The sequence below is a fragment of the Gymnoscopelus braueri genome (assembly GCF_963280865.1).
Source record: "Gymnoscopelus braueri genome assembly, chromosome: 3".
Classification (NCBI taxonomy): domain Eukaryota; kingdom Metazoa; phylum Chordata; class Actinopteri; order Myctophiformes; family Myctophidae; genus Gymnoscopelus; species Gymnoscopelus braueri.
Window position 1 is genome coordinate 14,658,207 of NC_137612.1, and position 16,456 is coordinate 14,674,662.

The 16,456-nt window shown below is 40.4% G+C and overlaps 1 protein-coding gene across 1 annotated transcript in view; it reads right to left on the reverse strand.

Annotated features, from left to right (window-relative positions):
* The window catches only part of LOC308082667 (transmembrane protein 198-like), a 43,365-nt gene extending 28,533 nt beyond the window's left edge, over positions 1 to 14,832 (reverse strand). Inside the window, exon 1 of the mRNA XM_080424603.1 lies at positions 14,325 to 14,832. The gene's annotated coding sequence lies outside the window, so the exon portion shown is untranslated. The remainder of the gene's footprint in view (positions 1 to 14,324) is intronic.
* Between the last annotated feature and the right edge of the window lie 1,624 nt (positions 14,833 to 16,456).

Genomic DNA, 16,456 nt, shown 5'->3' on the forward strand with positions numbered 1-16,456 from the left:
CGTTCGATCACTACCACGTAAGAGTCCATTTGGACCTCTTGTGGTCCCTGGACACAACGTTGAGAAACAGAGGTCTAAATACAATTGCGAAATAAGGACAGTTTTAGCACAGCAGCAATCTGCAACAGAACCAAAAACCGTGGCTATAGGATCAGATCAGGACAAAATGTGGAACCAAATCTGTAATAATGACTATTATGACTGTAACATTTCTCCAAAGCTGGCGAGAGATTCACATGAATCTCTTCTTGTCCTATTTCCCCTCCTGTCTCATCTCTCCTGAGACCACCCCCTCGGGGTGCTGGGGGGTTGGGGGGGGGGGGGGGGGGGGGGGGGGATTAAGGGTCACCTACATTCAGGTTATGGCATGAAAACTGGGAGCTTTATCTGGAGAGTAGGAAGAATGATGAGAGAAAGAGAGAGGGCTAGAAACTACTCTCCTCCTGCATATTTCAGGATACCGCTACAGAATCACTTTAGCTACTACAGTGTACAGTGATTCTAAAAAATAAATATAAAAGTTTCAAAGAGTCTGTCATTTCATAGCCCCAGTGGCCTTGTGGTTAGAGTGTCCACCCTGACACTGAGAGGTCGGGGGTTCAATCCCCGGCCGGGTCATTCCAAAGACTCTAAAAATGGGACCCATTGTCTCCCTGCTTGGCACTTAAGCATCAAGTGCTGGAAAAGGGGGTTAAGTCCCTGGGACAAACCAGTGTCATGTCCAGGGGATGTAGGCTACTTGTACATCAAACTGCCTCACGCTATAGGAACAGGAGATAGACTCCTGCCTTAATAGCCCAGGCTTACTTACTTATCATCTCATAAATCTGAGAGTGTCTGAGCTACAGACCCTTAACTATCAGTTATTTAGCTGGGGATCCCCTGGAACCCCCTAAAGGACCCCTGGGGGGAGAGGGGGGGGCACTGGATTGTAAATTGTAGTACAGTCTATTACCAGTGACAATTATGCAGTAAAGTCTGGAATTGTCAATTCAACTGGGAAAGTGTGAAAATGGACCAAACCCTTAGAAGTTAGTTTTATGGGGCTTCTAATATAACCTCATACAACCAAACTTTTTTCTGTCATTTATAGGAAGAACATCGTCTAGAACAGGGGTCTTCAACAGGGGGTCCGGGACCCCTAGGGGGTCCTCAGAGTTACTACAGGGGGTCCGCCAAATCTTTGCGTGATATGTTTTCTTTTTTTTACATTAACCACTTGAGCCCTAGCATCCCTTTTCTGAGGAGAACTTAAGCCAAAAATAGCAGATCTACAAGCTCACAACGCCTCGCGAGGCGTTGTGAGCTTGTAGATCGTCTATTTTTGGCAAAGAGTTATAGGTGTAGATGGAAAAAAGAGCAGCAAATGTTTATCTGAAACAAAATGTTGTACAATTTAGAGGGGGTCCCTGCTTCATATCTCTCTCAGCAAGGGGGTCCTTGGCCTAAAAGCGTTGAAGATCCCTGGTCTAGAAACTACTATAATGTCGGACAATGTCGCACGTAGTGTCACACAGAACAAAGCCAAGGAGAGAATGAACAGCCCTCCTTGACAAGTTCTTCACAGTTTTAGCATCATTTCTTGTGATTGGCCTTTGTCCCGTAAATCCCTCCAATGCATCATGGCTGCCGCTGAGTTTAGTCTAAACAATACAAGCCTTTCAACTTATGCTTGTGGAGAGAAGCTGCTTACAAAGAAAAACCTCAGAGAAAAGAACAGACATACAATGAGAGATCTTTCCACAGTCACATGTAGAATGGTATGTACACACACACACACACACACACACACACACACACACACCCACATACACGTGTGTGTGCACGCATACGTGCACACATGTATTACTATACTTCGAGGACATCGATATTTTAGGATGCCGATTTTTGGTCATTTTTAACCCGAACCCTAAAGTCAAAAGTCAACAGATTGACCATGATACTGACATGATACTGACATGATACTGACATGATACTGACCATGATACTGATTACTGACATGATACTGACATGATATTAACCATGATACTGACATGATACTGACATGATTGATACTGACCATGATACTGACATGATATTAACCATGATACTGACATGATACTGACATGATACTGACCATGATACTGACATGATACTGACCATGATACTGACATGATATTAACCATGATACTGACATGATACTGACATGATACTGACCATGATACTGACCATGATACTGACATGATACTGACATGATACTGACATGATACTAACCATGATACTGACCATGATACTGACATGATACTGACCATGATACTGACCATGATACTGACCATGATACTGACATGATACTGACATGATACTGACATGATACTGACCATGATACTGACATGATACTGACATGATACTGACATGATACTGACCATGATACTGACATGATACTGACCATGATACTGACCATGATACTGACATGATACTGACATGATACTGACATGATACTGACCATGATACTGACCATGATACTGACATGATACTGACCATGATACTGACATGATACTGACATGATACTGACATGATACTGACCATGATACTGGCATGATACTGACCATGATACTGACATGATACTGACATGATACTGACCACGATACTGACCATGATACTGACATGATACTGACCATGATACTACATGATACTAACCATGATACTGACCATGATACTAACCATGATACTGACCATGATACTGACATGATACTGACATGATACTGACCATGATATTGTCCATGATACTGACATAATGCTGACATAATACTGACTGAAAAAAAGGTTGCACACCTGCTTTTTTGTATTGTGATCTCGCCTAGGGTGTGCCGGGATGGCCGAACGTGACTGCACACACAAACACACGCACGCACGCACGCACACACACACACACACACACACACACACACACACACACACACACACACACACACACACACACACACACACACACACACACACACCTCCGCATAAAAAAAATAGCAGCTCAAGCTATACTAGTCATATTCACCAATCATGTTATTATTTTCAGTTGTACTATTTTGGAGTGTTCTGTGGTGTATGCTGGGGGTTTGGAGCCGTGCAGTGTATAAGTGCAGGGAGGGGCAGCTAGCCTGCAGCTATCCACATGCTCTATTAGGGTTTGTGGCAGGGCTGCGTTTAGCATAGTGGGGGGCGGGGGGGGGGGGGTGTACTGTACATGTTCCTGCTTTTGGTGAGGGTGTGGTCGAGTGCACACTCACTCACTCACTGCAGAATTCTCTGTGACTGTGTTAATTTCACATATGTAACATGTGTTGCATGCGTATCTCTGGGAGTTACAGACCTGTAAGGGCCCATTTGGTTCCTAACTGTAAATAATTTAGATGTGAAACATAATACATTTTTATATTCGACTTTCACACAGAGTAGTTAATGTAATATGAAGAAATGTGACACTTTAGTCAGGGGTCTTCAACTGGGGGTCTGGGACCCCTAGGTGGTCCTCAGAGTTACTACAGGGGGTCCGCCAAATCTTTGTGCGATATGTTTTATTTTTACCGTAACCACTTGAACCCTAACATCCCTTTTTTGGCAAAGAGGTATAGATGTAGAGGGGAAAAAGAGCAGACCAAGTAAAAAAAAATCTGAAACACAATTTTATATAATATAGAGGGGGGTCCCTGCTTCATCTCTCTCTCAGCTAGGGGGGCCTTGGCCTGAAAACGTTGAATACCCCTACTCTAGTGACTGTCTTGGGGCATAATTCACCGGGGGGGGGGGTTTGATTAGAGACAATACGGAACAGGTGTGTGTTGTTGTGTTGTCAGTATGAGCGAGTGTGTGAAATAAATGGGACATTTTGCTCTGCGTGCCCAAAGAGAAGTTGCAGTTTGTTCCTTCTTGCAATTCCTACAACATACATTAACCACTTTAGCCCTATTTTATACATAGGCTATTTGAAAATGGCCGATCTACAAGCTCACAACGCGTCGCGATGCGACGCGTTGTGAGCTTGTAGATCTGCTATTTTCAAACATTTTAGTACTTTTACTTTTGGCACTTTAAGTACATTTTGATACCAACACCTTCTTTGAAGGTAGGGGTAAGTGATAGATCTGCTATTTTCAAATAGCCTATGTATAAAATGGGCTAAAGTGGTTAATGTATGTGTTTCATAATATCATAATTAATATCTGAAAAGTAACTAGTAACTGAAGTTTTCAAATAATTGTAGTGGAGTAAAAGTACAATATTTGCCTCTTGAGGTGTAGTGGAGTAGAAGTAAAAGTATTGGAAATTGGAAATACTCAAGTAAAGTACAAATACCTCAACATTTGACTTAAGTAAATGTACTTAGTTACTTTTTCCACCACTGATGTTACAGTATAGCTGTATATCTATAGATTTAAGGAGACGGAAGGGGGTGGGCGGGGCTAAAGTGGGTGGGGCTAAAGTGTGGTGCAGTCCTTTGTAACTCCAGTCAGTCAGTCATTAACAGAAAGCTCAGAGCTGTCATTTAACCCTCTCTTTGTCTCTCCTGCCAGTCATAATTGTACCTCCTACAGGGTTCTCACGGGCCCAGAATATCATCCCACAGATCCACCTTTTTTTCCAAAGACATCTTCCCACCAACCGCTAGGCCTGCGGGCGCCCCAATATATGTATTTGTAACTCAAATCTTTGCTTCTGGGGGGATTCTACAAATGTTTTGTACAACAGTTTTTTGAAAAAAACGTAAGTCGCTATAATCAGTGGTTCTCAAACTTTTCCATGTCAAGGACCCCCAAAATTATATGTATTTGGCCGCGGACCCCCATCTCAAAATTACTGCATTATCTGCTATTTTTTTAATAGCCAAAGAAATGTTAAAATGACACAGATGCGTTCCCGCTCTTAATGGACTAACGCTGCTATAAGTAGTCTAGTGGATGGATGGGTCAATTGTTCTTGTCGCTCCAGGATTTAAAAAAGCTGCTGGTATCATTTATTTATTTATGCGTTTTGGCCATGGTGGGGCTGTAGTGTTGGAGACAATAAGTCTTCTCTTTGCATCCAAATAAAGTCCTTCGCTCCTCCTATAATACACAGCCCACACAGGGACCAGCACTCCCCGCTATCCCACAACAAGCTTCTTTTATTTCTGACCAGGGTTTGAAACAAAGACTTTATAAATACAAACTCCTCCAAGCACATGCAAAACATCACATTACACAATGCAGAAAGATAAACTACTTTTAGCCGCCATGCCAGTTCTTTCACTTGGACCCTAGCAAAGCGCCTATTCTGGGGGAGAATTATATATCTAGAAAATAGCAGATCTATATAAGCTATTTTCTAGATATATAAGATATTTAGTCCAACAACTGTAGGGCCCTTAGCAGTGGTGGAAAGTAACTAAGTACATGTAATCAAGTACTGTACTTAAGTACAATTTTGAGGTATTTGTACTTTACTCGAGCGTTTCCCATTTCCAATACTTTTACTTCTACTCCACTACATCTCAGAGGCAAATATTGTACTCCATTACTATCATTTGAACACTTTAGTTACTAGTCACTTTGACGATCTAGCTTACAAAACATACACACAACTACTCAGCCCTTAAACTTTGATCTACACGCTTACAAGAGCTTGTAGATCTGCTATTTTCAAAGGATTTTTGTACATTTTATATACACTAGAAAACTTGTTGAAATGGGACCTACTGCATAATGAGTACTTTTACTTTTGTTAGTTTATTTACATTTTGATACCAATACTTTTGTACTTTTACTCAAGTGAATTTTGAATTCCTTACTTTTGCTTGTAACAGAGTATGTCTACATTGCAGTATTGATACTTTTATTTGAGTAAAACATTTGAGTACTTTTTCAACCACTGAAAATAGCAGATCTATACAAGCTATTTTCGAGATAAGATAAGATATTTAGTCCAACACAGTAGGGCCCTTAGTAAAGGGCTCTGTGGGACTACAGCCAACTAAAGTACAATAGGGTTTACTGTAAGCGCGGTTAAATAACTTGATTTGTGAAAATCTTTTCAGTTGCAGAAGAATCAGGGGCTAAAGTCTATAAATTAGGCTTTTTTTTTTGGCTCCACAACCACATGCCAACTATTACAGGAAGCTGTGTGGTACATTGTTTTATGACAAAATTACCCCAAATTGCGGTGGGTGTACATGAGTTCACCATACAGTCACCATATATCATGGTTCTCTGAGAAGAACAAGTCATTGTATGAGTGTGAATGTGACACTCTCCTTATCAGATTAACCCATTAAGACCGGGAACGCATCTGTGTGACCACTTAAACCATTATTTTATACTTTTGGCTATTCAAAAATAGCAGATCTACAAGCTCATGGCACGGCACCGAGTGCCGTGCCATGAGCTTGTAGATCTGCTATTTTAAAAATAGAACATTTGTGCAAATCTTTGAATATATATATATTTTCAAAGCAAACATTTGTAGCTCAAATCTTTGCTTCTGGGGGTCCCTGGAACAACTTATTTTGAGATGGGGGTCCGCGGCCAAATACATATCATTTTGGGGGTCCTTGACATGAAATAGTTTGAGAACCACTGATTATAGCAACATAAGTTTTTTTCAAAAAACTGTTAGGATTTAGAAAACATTTGTAGAATCCCCCAGAAGCAAAGATTAGAGTTACAAATGTTCGCTTGAAAATATATATTCAAAGATTTGCACAAATTTTCACGATTTTTCCAAAAAGATTGCAGAACTACAAGCTCATAGCGCTGCACTCGGTGCCGCGCTACGAGCTTGTATATCTGCTATTTTTTAATAGCCAAAGAAATCTTAAAATGACAAAGATGCGTTCTGGGATTGAATGGGTTATCTGCGGCCGGCAGTGAACATTCACACACAGACACATTACTCATGATGTCACTGGGGGTGGTGATGTGTCCCTTCTCATGACACGATGATGATGCTCTCACAAAGTACATCATGAGAATGTGAACAGAGAGCAAAGTGACCCCTCTGCGGGGGTCCTCGACTTCCCACACCCACACTTTCTCCTTCTACAGCACTGCCACCCAAGTGTGGAATGCTGACCCCATCCCTTTAAAAAATGTGGTTCACTGGCTTCCTTTAAAACAGGCCTGAAAATCCACCTTTCAGGAGGCCAAAGGGGAGGTAGTTATTACTTCTCCCTTAGACAGGCGACCACCCCCTCTCTTTACCCCCCCCCCCCCCTTTCTACTGTGTACATATAGTGTTTTATATTTGTGATGATATTGCATTTTGGTGTTATTTTGAATTGAATACAATGGAATCAAGACCGCAAGGACTTTTTTGGTCTTATCCTTTTGACTGTACTCGTGCTGTTTTGCATTTCTGTCTAATCAAATATTCAATCAATCAATCTGACATGAACATAAAGCCATCACACGTTCAAATAGCAAAGAGTTTGTTTTAGTAGAAGTTGTTTGTTTTGCTGCACTAAACAAACAGCCTCCCCGATATGATGGCTCTGTGTTCACTGGGGACTTCATGTATTGTCTTGGTGTTATGTTGTTATGTGATATATGGTTATGTGTTTTTCTGTTGGAACTGACTGAATATGAATATCCCTGAGGGGACAATAAAGACAATTAGGTGGTTCTTGGGAGGGGGGGGGGGGGGTCCCCAGCAAAATGACTGATATTTGGGATACCAAATATAACTCTGAGTGTGTACGAATGGAACCAAATGACCCTGTATGGGTCCATTTGGTTCCATTTGCACAAATGGAGAGTCACATCACAAAGTACATGACAGATTACAATGTGAACAACGACTAAAACTATGACGAGAAATGTTCATCGACTACCTTTTTTCACTCCCGAAAACGAAATAAAAACCAAGTTATACGACGACAAGAACTAAACTAAATATATTGACAATTTCATCAACAAATAAAAACTAGACCAAAATGTTAGGGAGGGACTAGTGGAGAAGAGATCCAGTAGAACTAACACAAGTCAAGACAAGTATAGTTGGGATACCAAATGGACCCTTTACAGGACTGTAACTCTGAGAGTGAACAAATGGAACCATTTGTACACTCTCAGAGTTATGGGGGGTCTGTGGCCTTAATGCATAACACATCTGGGGGGGTCCTTGAGGTGGTTCCAGGGGGGGGTCCCCATGAAGCAAAATGACTGATATTTGGGATACCAAATGTAACCCTGAGTGTGCACAAATGTAACCAAATGGACCCGTATGGGTCCATTTGGTTACATTTGTACACTCTCAGAGTTATGGGGGTCTGTGGGGCCTAATATTGCATAACAAATCTTGGGGGGGTTTGTTTTCAGAACAACTGGAATAAACAGCAGGCCAATAAAACGTTAATCCATCTACTTCTCTGTATATCTGGGAAAGTTTCAGGACCTGGAATGATAATCTTCTGAGCTTTTTATGACTGTATGCCTTATGAGTCTGACATCATTAGTCTTGTTCAGCAACTCTCTAGATCATTGGTTCTCAAACTGGGGTCCGGGGACCCCCAGGGGTCCTTGGGGAGGTTCCAGGTGGTCCCCAGCAAAGGTAGTTAACAATAGCATCACACTAATTTTAACCACCTTTTATACTTTGGCTATTCAAAATAGCAGATCTACAAGCTCATAGCGCGTCACTCCTTGCCACACTATGAGCTTGTAGATCTGCTATTTTTCAAAAGATTTGAACATTAGTGAAAAAATTGTAATACTTTTTTTGAAAAGCAGATTTTTTAAAACTCTTTAATCATTGCTTCTGGGGGTCCCTGGCACAACATATTTTCAGATGGGGATCCACGGCCAAATACATATAGATTTGGGGATCCTTGGCACGAAAATGTTTGAGAACCACTGCTCTAGATTATACACTAAAGAAGCTAAAAAGCTTTTTTCCACTAATAACAATACCTAGCCATGGGTTATTAATTATGAAATAAATGTATACAGAAATGTACCACTTTAAACCCCAGCATCTGTTATTGTGGGGAAAGCTTTCACAGGAAAAAAAGTAGATCGACAAGCTCACAACGCTGACGATCGTCTATTTTCTGCGAAAGCTTTGCCCACAATGACAGAAAAGTAGTGGCTCGGATAGCTGGCGTAGCGGTCCGGGCACCTAGGCTCCAAAGTGACCTGACAGCGTGTCGTGGGTTCGAGTCCCGATCCCGGCGGCCTTTGCCGCATGTCACTCCCCATTTCCTGTCAAACTATTACCTATCAATGAAGGCACAAAAAGCCCCAAAATGCATCTTTAAAAAAAGAAAGAAAATACACTATAGCGCCCTGAGGGAGCGGCCAACCATTTGGGGTTTAAGTGGTTACAAAAAATAATTAATCTCATCAGTATTTCTTGAAGACAACAACCAGACAGGACAGAGATGTACTAGTTAGTCTCCCAGATGTTAAGAATGTGATTTAACAGATACAGCATGTGATTTAGAAACAGATGCTATACAGGTTCATTGATTACCTGGTTATCTTACAGTTTTAAATGCACAGAATGTTATTTAGATAGAGCTTTTTAAGACAGATGATAGGTTGATTGTTTTACCTGTTATAGCCTAGTGTCTTTGAGGCAAAAAATACACTCTCTATTTATGTGATGATTTACCTCATTTATTGACTGGACTTCAACACACACTTTCACACAGTGGCTCTGGATAAGAGCGTCTGCTATAAATGCCTCCATTGTAAATCGTAAACTGTAAAGCCAGACTATCTACTCCATAATCTGCCAGTGTTACGAGAGAGTCTGTTACTCTGACCTGTAAAAGTTGAGAACAGGAAGGAAGTCGTCATTCTACTCTTCAGAGCGGAAGGGTATTTGACCGATCAGTATATGCACTGATTTATAAATCAGTGCTATTGAACACCCTTTACGTCTGTGTGTGGATTTTACAAATATTGAACCAATGAAAAGTAATAAAAGGCGCTTCTGACTAAACCTCCTAACTCCTTTGGATCCTCAAACTGTCTGTCAAACCACCTAACTCCAACTCAAGTCTTTTTAATTTTTCGTCTGACTTCAATCAATGAAAACAACTATCTCCACATTAATGCTCAAAAACCTCCTAACTCCACTTGAGCTGTATGTGGGTAAAGTGATGATAATATAAGGACATTCAAGTATCTGACAATGTCAGTCACCATACCAACTCTGATGAGGCAGTGTTGTGTTGTTGCTGTTTTTTTCATTTCCTGAAACGTTTATATTTTGGACATAGTTGGTTTCTGCTCGATAGCAGAGATATGCTAAAGGTCAATAGAAAGTTAAAGTTTACTTTCATTTTCACTACAAAAAAGTGGGTTACCCACTGCTGCCCTCCAAGGCAGTTCAAATGGCAGAGACAGACCTCAGGGGACAGCCAGCCAACCTTGACTAGGAAAATCACAACTTTTGCTTATTGAAAAGCAAGATCTCAGTTAGTATATTATAAGTTGTCCTTCGGTATAGTGTACTGTATATCTGCACCACACTGTCTCCTTACAACAGAGAAAATAAACCTCATCCAATTGTCCAAGGTGGTTGTTTAGTCTTGATCAGTGACAGTGAAGAAAACAGTGGTATGATGGTGTAACTTTTGACAACTAAAGACTTTAAATAAACGAGAGCTCAGTTTTCTGGTGCTAATTGAAAGGTATAAGGTTGAAAAACAGCTTCCTGCACTGCATGCAATACCCTGGCTCCTCAGGAAGAAACCCCTCCATGTATGTGGATTTTTTTTTTCCTGCTTTCTTTCTCTCCCTAAAGCAGGGATGGGCTTCCTCTCTTCAGAGGCAAAACCATCTGGCTCTGGGCTGACTGATCGACTGACTGACTGACTGAACAGGGTGGAGGTGCACTGTACTGGTGGGGGTTGAGCTGTAACTGTACTGTTGTACTGTCTGTAACTACAGACTTGCTGCAACTTCTCTGTGAAGACAAGGACCTGCAGGCTGTCATCATCTCACTGCCTAGCAAACCAACACCATCCCACCCTTACAACACACAGCAGTAAGCAGCCTAAGACAGCCTAAGACAGGCAATCACCCCTCCCTCCCCTTTTTTCCCTTCTCTGTACATATAGTGTTTTATATTTGTGATGATATTGAATGTTTGGTGCTATTTTGTATATGTTGATGAATTGAATACCAAGGTCCCCAATGGAAACAAGACCGCAGGGACTTTTTTTGGTGCTATCCTTTTAGACAAAGTGTTTGACTGTACTCTGTACTGTTTTTACATTTCTGTCAAATAAAATATTCAATCAATCAATAAAGGATAGGGATGTGTATCGTTAGGATTTTTTTCGATTCCGAGTGAAATTCTCCTTATTGATTCCGGTTCTTATATAAATTCCCCATTTTGGTTCCATAATAGTAAAAAAATATATATTCATTATTTTAAGCGTTAACTGAAGTTTACTATTACTAGTACAAACTGTGTATAGTAGTACCTGAGATAGAGCCAATGCTGAAATTGAACCAAACACATCTGACCCTGTAAAGCAGTGGTTCTCAACCAGTGGTCCGGGGACCACCAGTGGTCCTTGAGGGGGGGGGGGGGAACCAGGGCGTCCCCAGCTAAATTAGTTAACATAGCGTCAAAAATCATTTTGACCACTTAGCTTTGGCTATTAAAAAATAGCAGATCTACAAGCTCATAGCGTGGCACCGAGTGCCGCGCTATGAGCTTGTAGATCTACTATTTCTTTTAAATCTTGAAAATGTGTGCAAATCTTTGAATATATATTTTTTTAAAGCAAACATTTTTAACTCAAATCTTTGCTTCTGGGGGGGTCCCTGGCACAAAACATTTTCAGATGGTGGTCCGCGGCCAAATACATATCATTTTGGGGGTCCTTGGCATGAAAAAGGTTGAAAACCACTGCTGTATAAATAATTGTGAACTTCAAGAAATGTAAACTCTTGTAGGTTTATTCCATGGCCAACTCTCAATGGAAAGGAGTAGCAGTTAAATCTTGTTGGTACGCTTTATTCTATACGCAGGGGTCTTCAACAGGGGGTCCTCAGAGTTACTACAGGGGGTCCGCCAAGTCTTTGTGTGATATGATACATATTTTTTTACCTTAACCACTTGAACCCTAACATCCCTTTTCTGAGGAGAACTTTAGCCAAAAATAGCCGATCTACAAGCTCACAACGCCTCGCAGTGCGAGGCGTTGTGGGCTTGTACAGTAGATCTGCTATTTTTGGCAAAGAGGTTTGGTGAAGAGGGGAAAAAGAGCAGACCAAGTAAAACATTTAAGTTTAATCTGAAACACAATTTTATATAATATAGAGGGGGGTCCCTGCTTCATCTCTCTCTCAGCTAGGGGGTCCTTGGCCTGAAAACGTTGAAGACCCCTGAAGTAGGAAACCTACAATAAGCCTAGAGACACAGCAGAGACACATGAAGGACCAGGCTTTTACATGTCCTCAACCCTTTGGAAGAAAATGATGTGTTGTGTTGTGTAAAATAAATAATGTTACAAAACAGACCCCATATAGTACACAAGGCTATATGAGTCACAACCACACACGCACACGCACACGCGCGCGCACACACACACACACACACACACACACACACACACACACACACACACACACACACACACACACACACACACACACACACACACACACACACACACACACACACACACACACACACACACACACACACACACAGGCGGAAAGTAACTAAGTACAATTTACTCAAATACACTTAAGTACAATGTTTAGGTACTTTTACTTTACTGGAGTATTTCCAATTTTCAATACTTTTACTTTTACTCCACTACATCGCAGAGGTAAATATTGTACTATTACTCCACTACAATTATTTGACAGCTTTAGTTACTAGTTACTTAGTAGATTTTGTAGACCACTTCAGCCCTACAGTATATATACTTTGGCTATTGCTTGTAGATTGACTATTTCCCCCAAAAAAATGTTATACGTCTGAAAACTGGTGAAATGGGACATTCTGCATAATGTAGCCTACTTTTACTTTTGGCACTTTAAGTAGGCCATATTCTGATGCCAATACTTTTGTACTTTTACTCAAGTACATTTTGAATACTGGACTTTTACCCCAGTGGAAACAAGCCATAGTGCTTTATCCTTTTTTTATGGATCTGTACTTCTGTGCTTTTTCTTGTAAACTGTTAATACAATCAATCAATCAATCAACAGAGTATTTCTACAATGTGGTAAAATCTTAGTACTTTAGTAGTACTTAGTACTTTTTCCATCTCTGCTGGCTAGAAGCAATCAGTGTTGCCAGATTCTGTGAGAGAAACAAGCAACCAGTTCTAGGAAAACCAGCCCAAAAGAAGCGACTATGGGCCACATGAGCACTTTAACATGCATCAGCTATTTGAAAATAGCAGATCTGCAAGCTCACAACGCGTCGCGATGCGACACGTTGTGAGCTTGTAGATCTGCTATTTTCAAATAAAATATTGCGGGGAAATTATAATAAGCAGATCTGGCAACCCTGGAAGTAATCCCAATGATTCAGATCTATGTATTATCACTCTCCACTGTTATCTCTCCATAGACAGTTGTAGAAGTCAATCTAATCTAACAACAACAACAATATTCTCTTAATGGGTCCAGCAGCTGGCACTAAATCTATTCAAAATGGGGGGGTCCACAGCCTAACTTGTCCCAATTTGGGGGTCTTTTACTTGACAGGAAGATGTTTTGAAAACAACTAACTGCTGCTTGGCTAAAGTTATAGAGATCGATTGCGTTATAACACTGTTAACGGTTTACAGATTATTTCTCATCATAAACAGACTCCTGTTTAAAACGTGGACATCAGCTAAACTTTAGAAATAGCCACGAATACGATTAATAGCCTACTGAAGTTATTCTCACTGTGAGGAGAAAAGGTTGTAAATACACGAGTAGCATGCAGTGGTGGAAAAAGTAGGCTACTTAGATATCTTAAGTAGCAATACCATACCACAATATAAAAATACTCTGTTACAAGTAAAAGGCCTGTGGCCAAAATGTTACTTGAGTAAAAGTACTAAAGTATTGGCATCAAAATATACTTAAAGTACCAAAAGTAAAAGTGCTAAAATGTTTGAAAATACCAGATCTACAAGCTCACATTGTAGATCGGCTATTTTTAAATAGCATATGTATAAAATATTATGTAGTGGAGTAGAAGTAAAAGTATTGAAAATTGGAAATACTCCAGTAAAGTTAAACATGTACACAGTACTTGAGTAAATGTACTTAGTTACTTTACACCACTGGCATAGCATGTATGAACAGACAAAAGCGTTACAGAATAATAATAATAAATATGTCAACACTTACCGTTTAGCAGCAGATTGTCTGGGTCGTTATAAGGTTGTAATAACAACACAACAACAGCCAGACATGCACAAAAACACAAAAGCAGCAGATCTGGTCGATCACCGACGGATCTAGTGGATCACCGCCGGGGAGGAAAACCGGTTTTCTTTCAGCTTCACTTCAAACTTTATTCCTAAAGCTTATAAATCGTAGAAAACCCCCCGAGCAAAACAACATTATTTAAGTATGAAAATCCCCCCAAAAAATAGTTTCCCGTCTGGTCGCTCCTCTCGGGTTGGATTAAAACGTCGGTTCTTCTTTCTCGATTATTAATAATAAATAATAACTGCCGAGTACCGACGTTATTACAATGTAACTACATCACTTTAGTCAAAACGTTTATTAACGTCCCTGAATAGTTGAGGGCCCATTATATCTTTATATTAGCTATAGAGGCTCTAGATCTTCATCCTAAACCCGTCGCCAACAGACTAACATCTGTGGCTTTAAAAGTTTTTCTCTCTCTCTCGCGCTCTCTCTCTCTCTCTCTCTCTCTCTCTGTTTGAATGAGAGAGAGAGAGCAGCGACCCCCCTTTACATGGGACGTCCCACCCGGTGACGCGTCAACAGCAACGGAAACACACGCACACGCACGCACACACACACACACACACACACACACACACACACACACACACACACACACACACACACACACACACACACACACACACACACACACACACACACACACACACACACACACACACACACACACACACACACACACACACACACACACACACACACGCGCGCACGAGGCTGGAGAACCGTTGGGAGTAAGAAAGGAGATTGTTGTTTTTGTCTAGTTTTAATTAGGCTGTCAGTTTTTCTGTATTCTTTCCTTTAGGTTAGTAGGCTGTATAACTGAACTAGAGAAAGGCACATAAGGGCTATCACGTATATTTATTCATTTATTACTTACCTTATTAACACAATATTTATATTAAATAATTGAATAGGGTATTGTTGGCTGGTTGCCAGATACTGTTTCAAATGCTCTGTTGTTGCCATGAGTGACTGTAACTATGGTTTAGTAGGCTACTATGTGTATGAATGAGTGTGTTGCAGAGAGAAAGAGAAAGGTATAGAGACAGACAGACAGACAGCATATATGAGAGAGAGAGAGAGAGAGAGAGAGAGAGAGAGAGAGAGAGAGAGAGAGAACACAGTATCTCTACAGTATGTACTCGGTACATATAGAGATACTGTACATTCTGAACCGATTAACTACCTTTAATAACATTTGAATAAATTGCTGCTATTTGTCGCTAAGGTTTTATAGTATACCAAGAGAATGCAAAACATTGAAATGCTGCTGTCAACTGTTTCAAAAGTTTATACCAAGTTCTAACCTCTCCTATATGGATGGATAACTATTTGATGTCAAATGCAAAATCTTCATAGTTTCGTAGTCTTCCCTTTAAGTTGGAATAAAGGACATTTTTTAACAAAGTAGATGTAATTTCCAGTATTCTGGTGGATTTGGGAGTTTGACACTTTTATCAGGCTTTACTTACATAAAAAGTTAAAAGTAGCAATAAAAGAGACATATTTAATAATAACATTTTGTGGGGTCCCCGGACCCCACTTTGAGAACCAACGCTTAACGCTTTTTGAAAGTCCTGGGAAAAAAAACAAGACTCGCGCAACAAAAATCAGCAAGACACACCATCTCCGGTTTACTTCCCGTATCTGCATAGTCTCGCGATTAATATTTATATTGTACATGCAAAATGTCTGCTATACGAAAACATATTACTTACTGCACTGTTTCTTATTTTTATTTTCATTTGTAATAAAATGTCACTGACATCACAAGGTACACTTCATTTTACGTAGGACTAGTAGCCTGCCAAAGTTTGTACTTTTCCCCCTAATATCTAATATCTACACAGTGATATTGGTCTGGAATCTCTGAGGTCCCTCACAACTTCGGAGGGAGAGAAGTCCAGTCTGGAACCAGGCAATTGTCAATGAAAATCCTACATACTTACTTACACCTAGTAACCCCATTCATACTTTAAAATGTTCATCTTACTGTGGACATGTTTGCCTGAAAATGAATCTTTGAAATGTTTCATAGTTTTAGA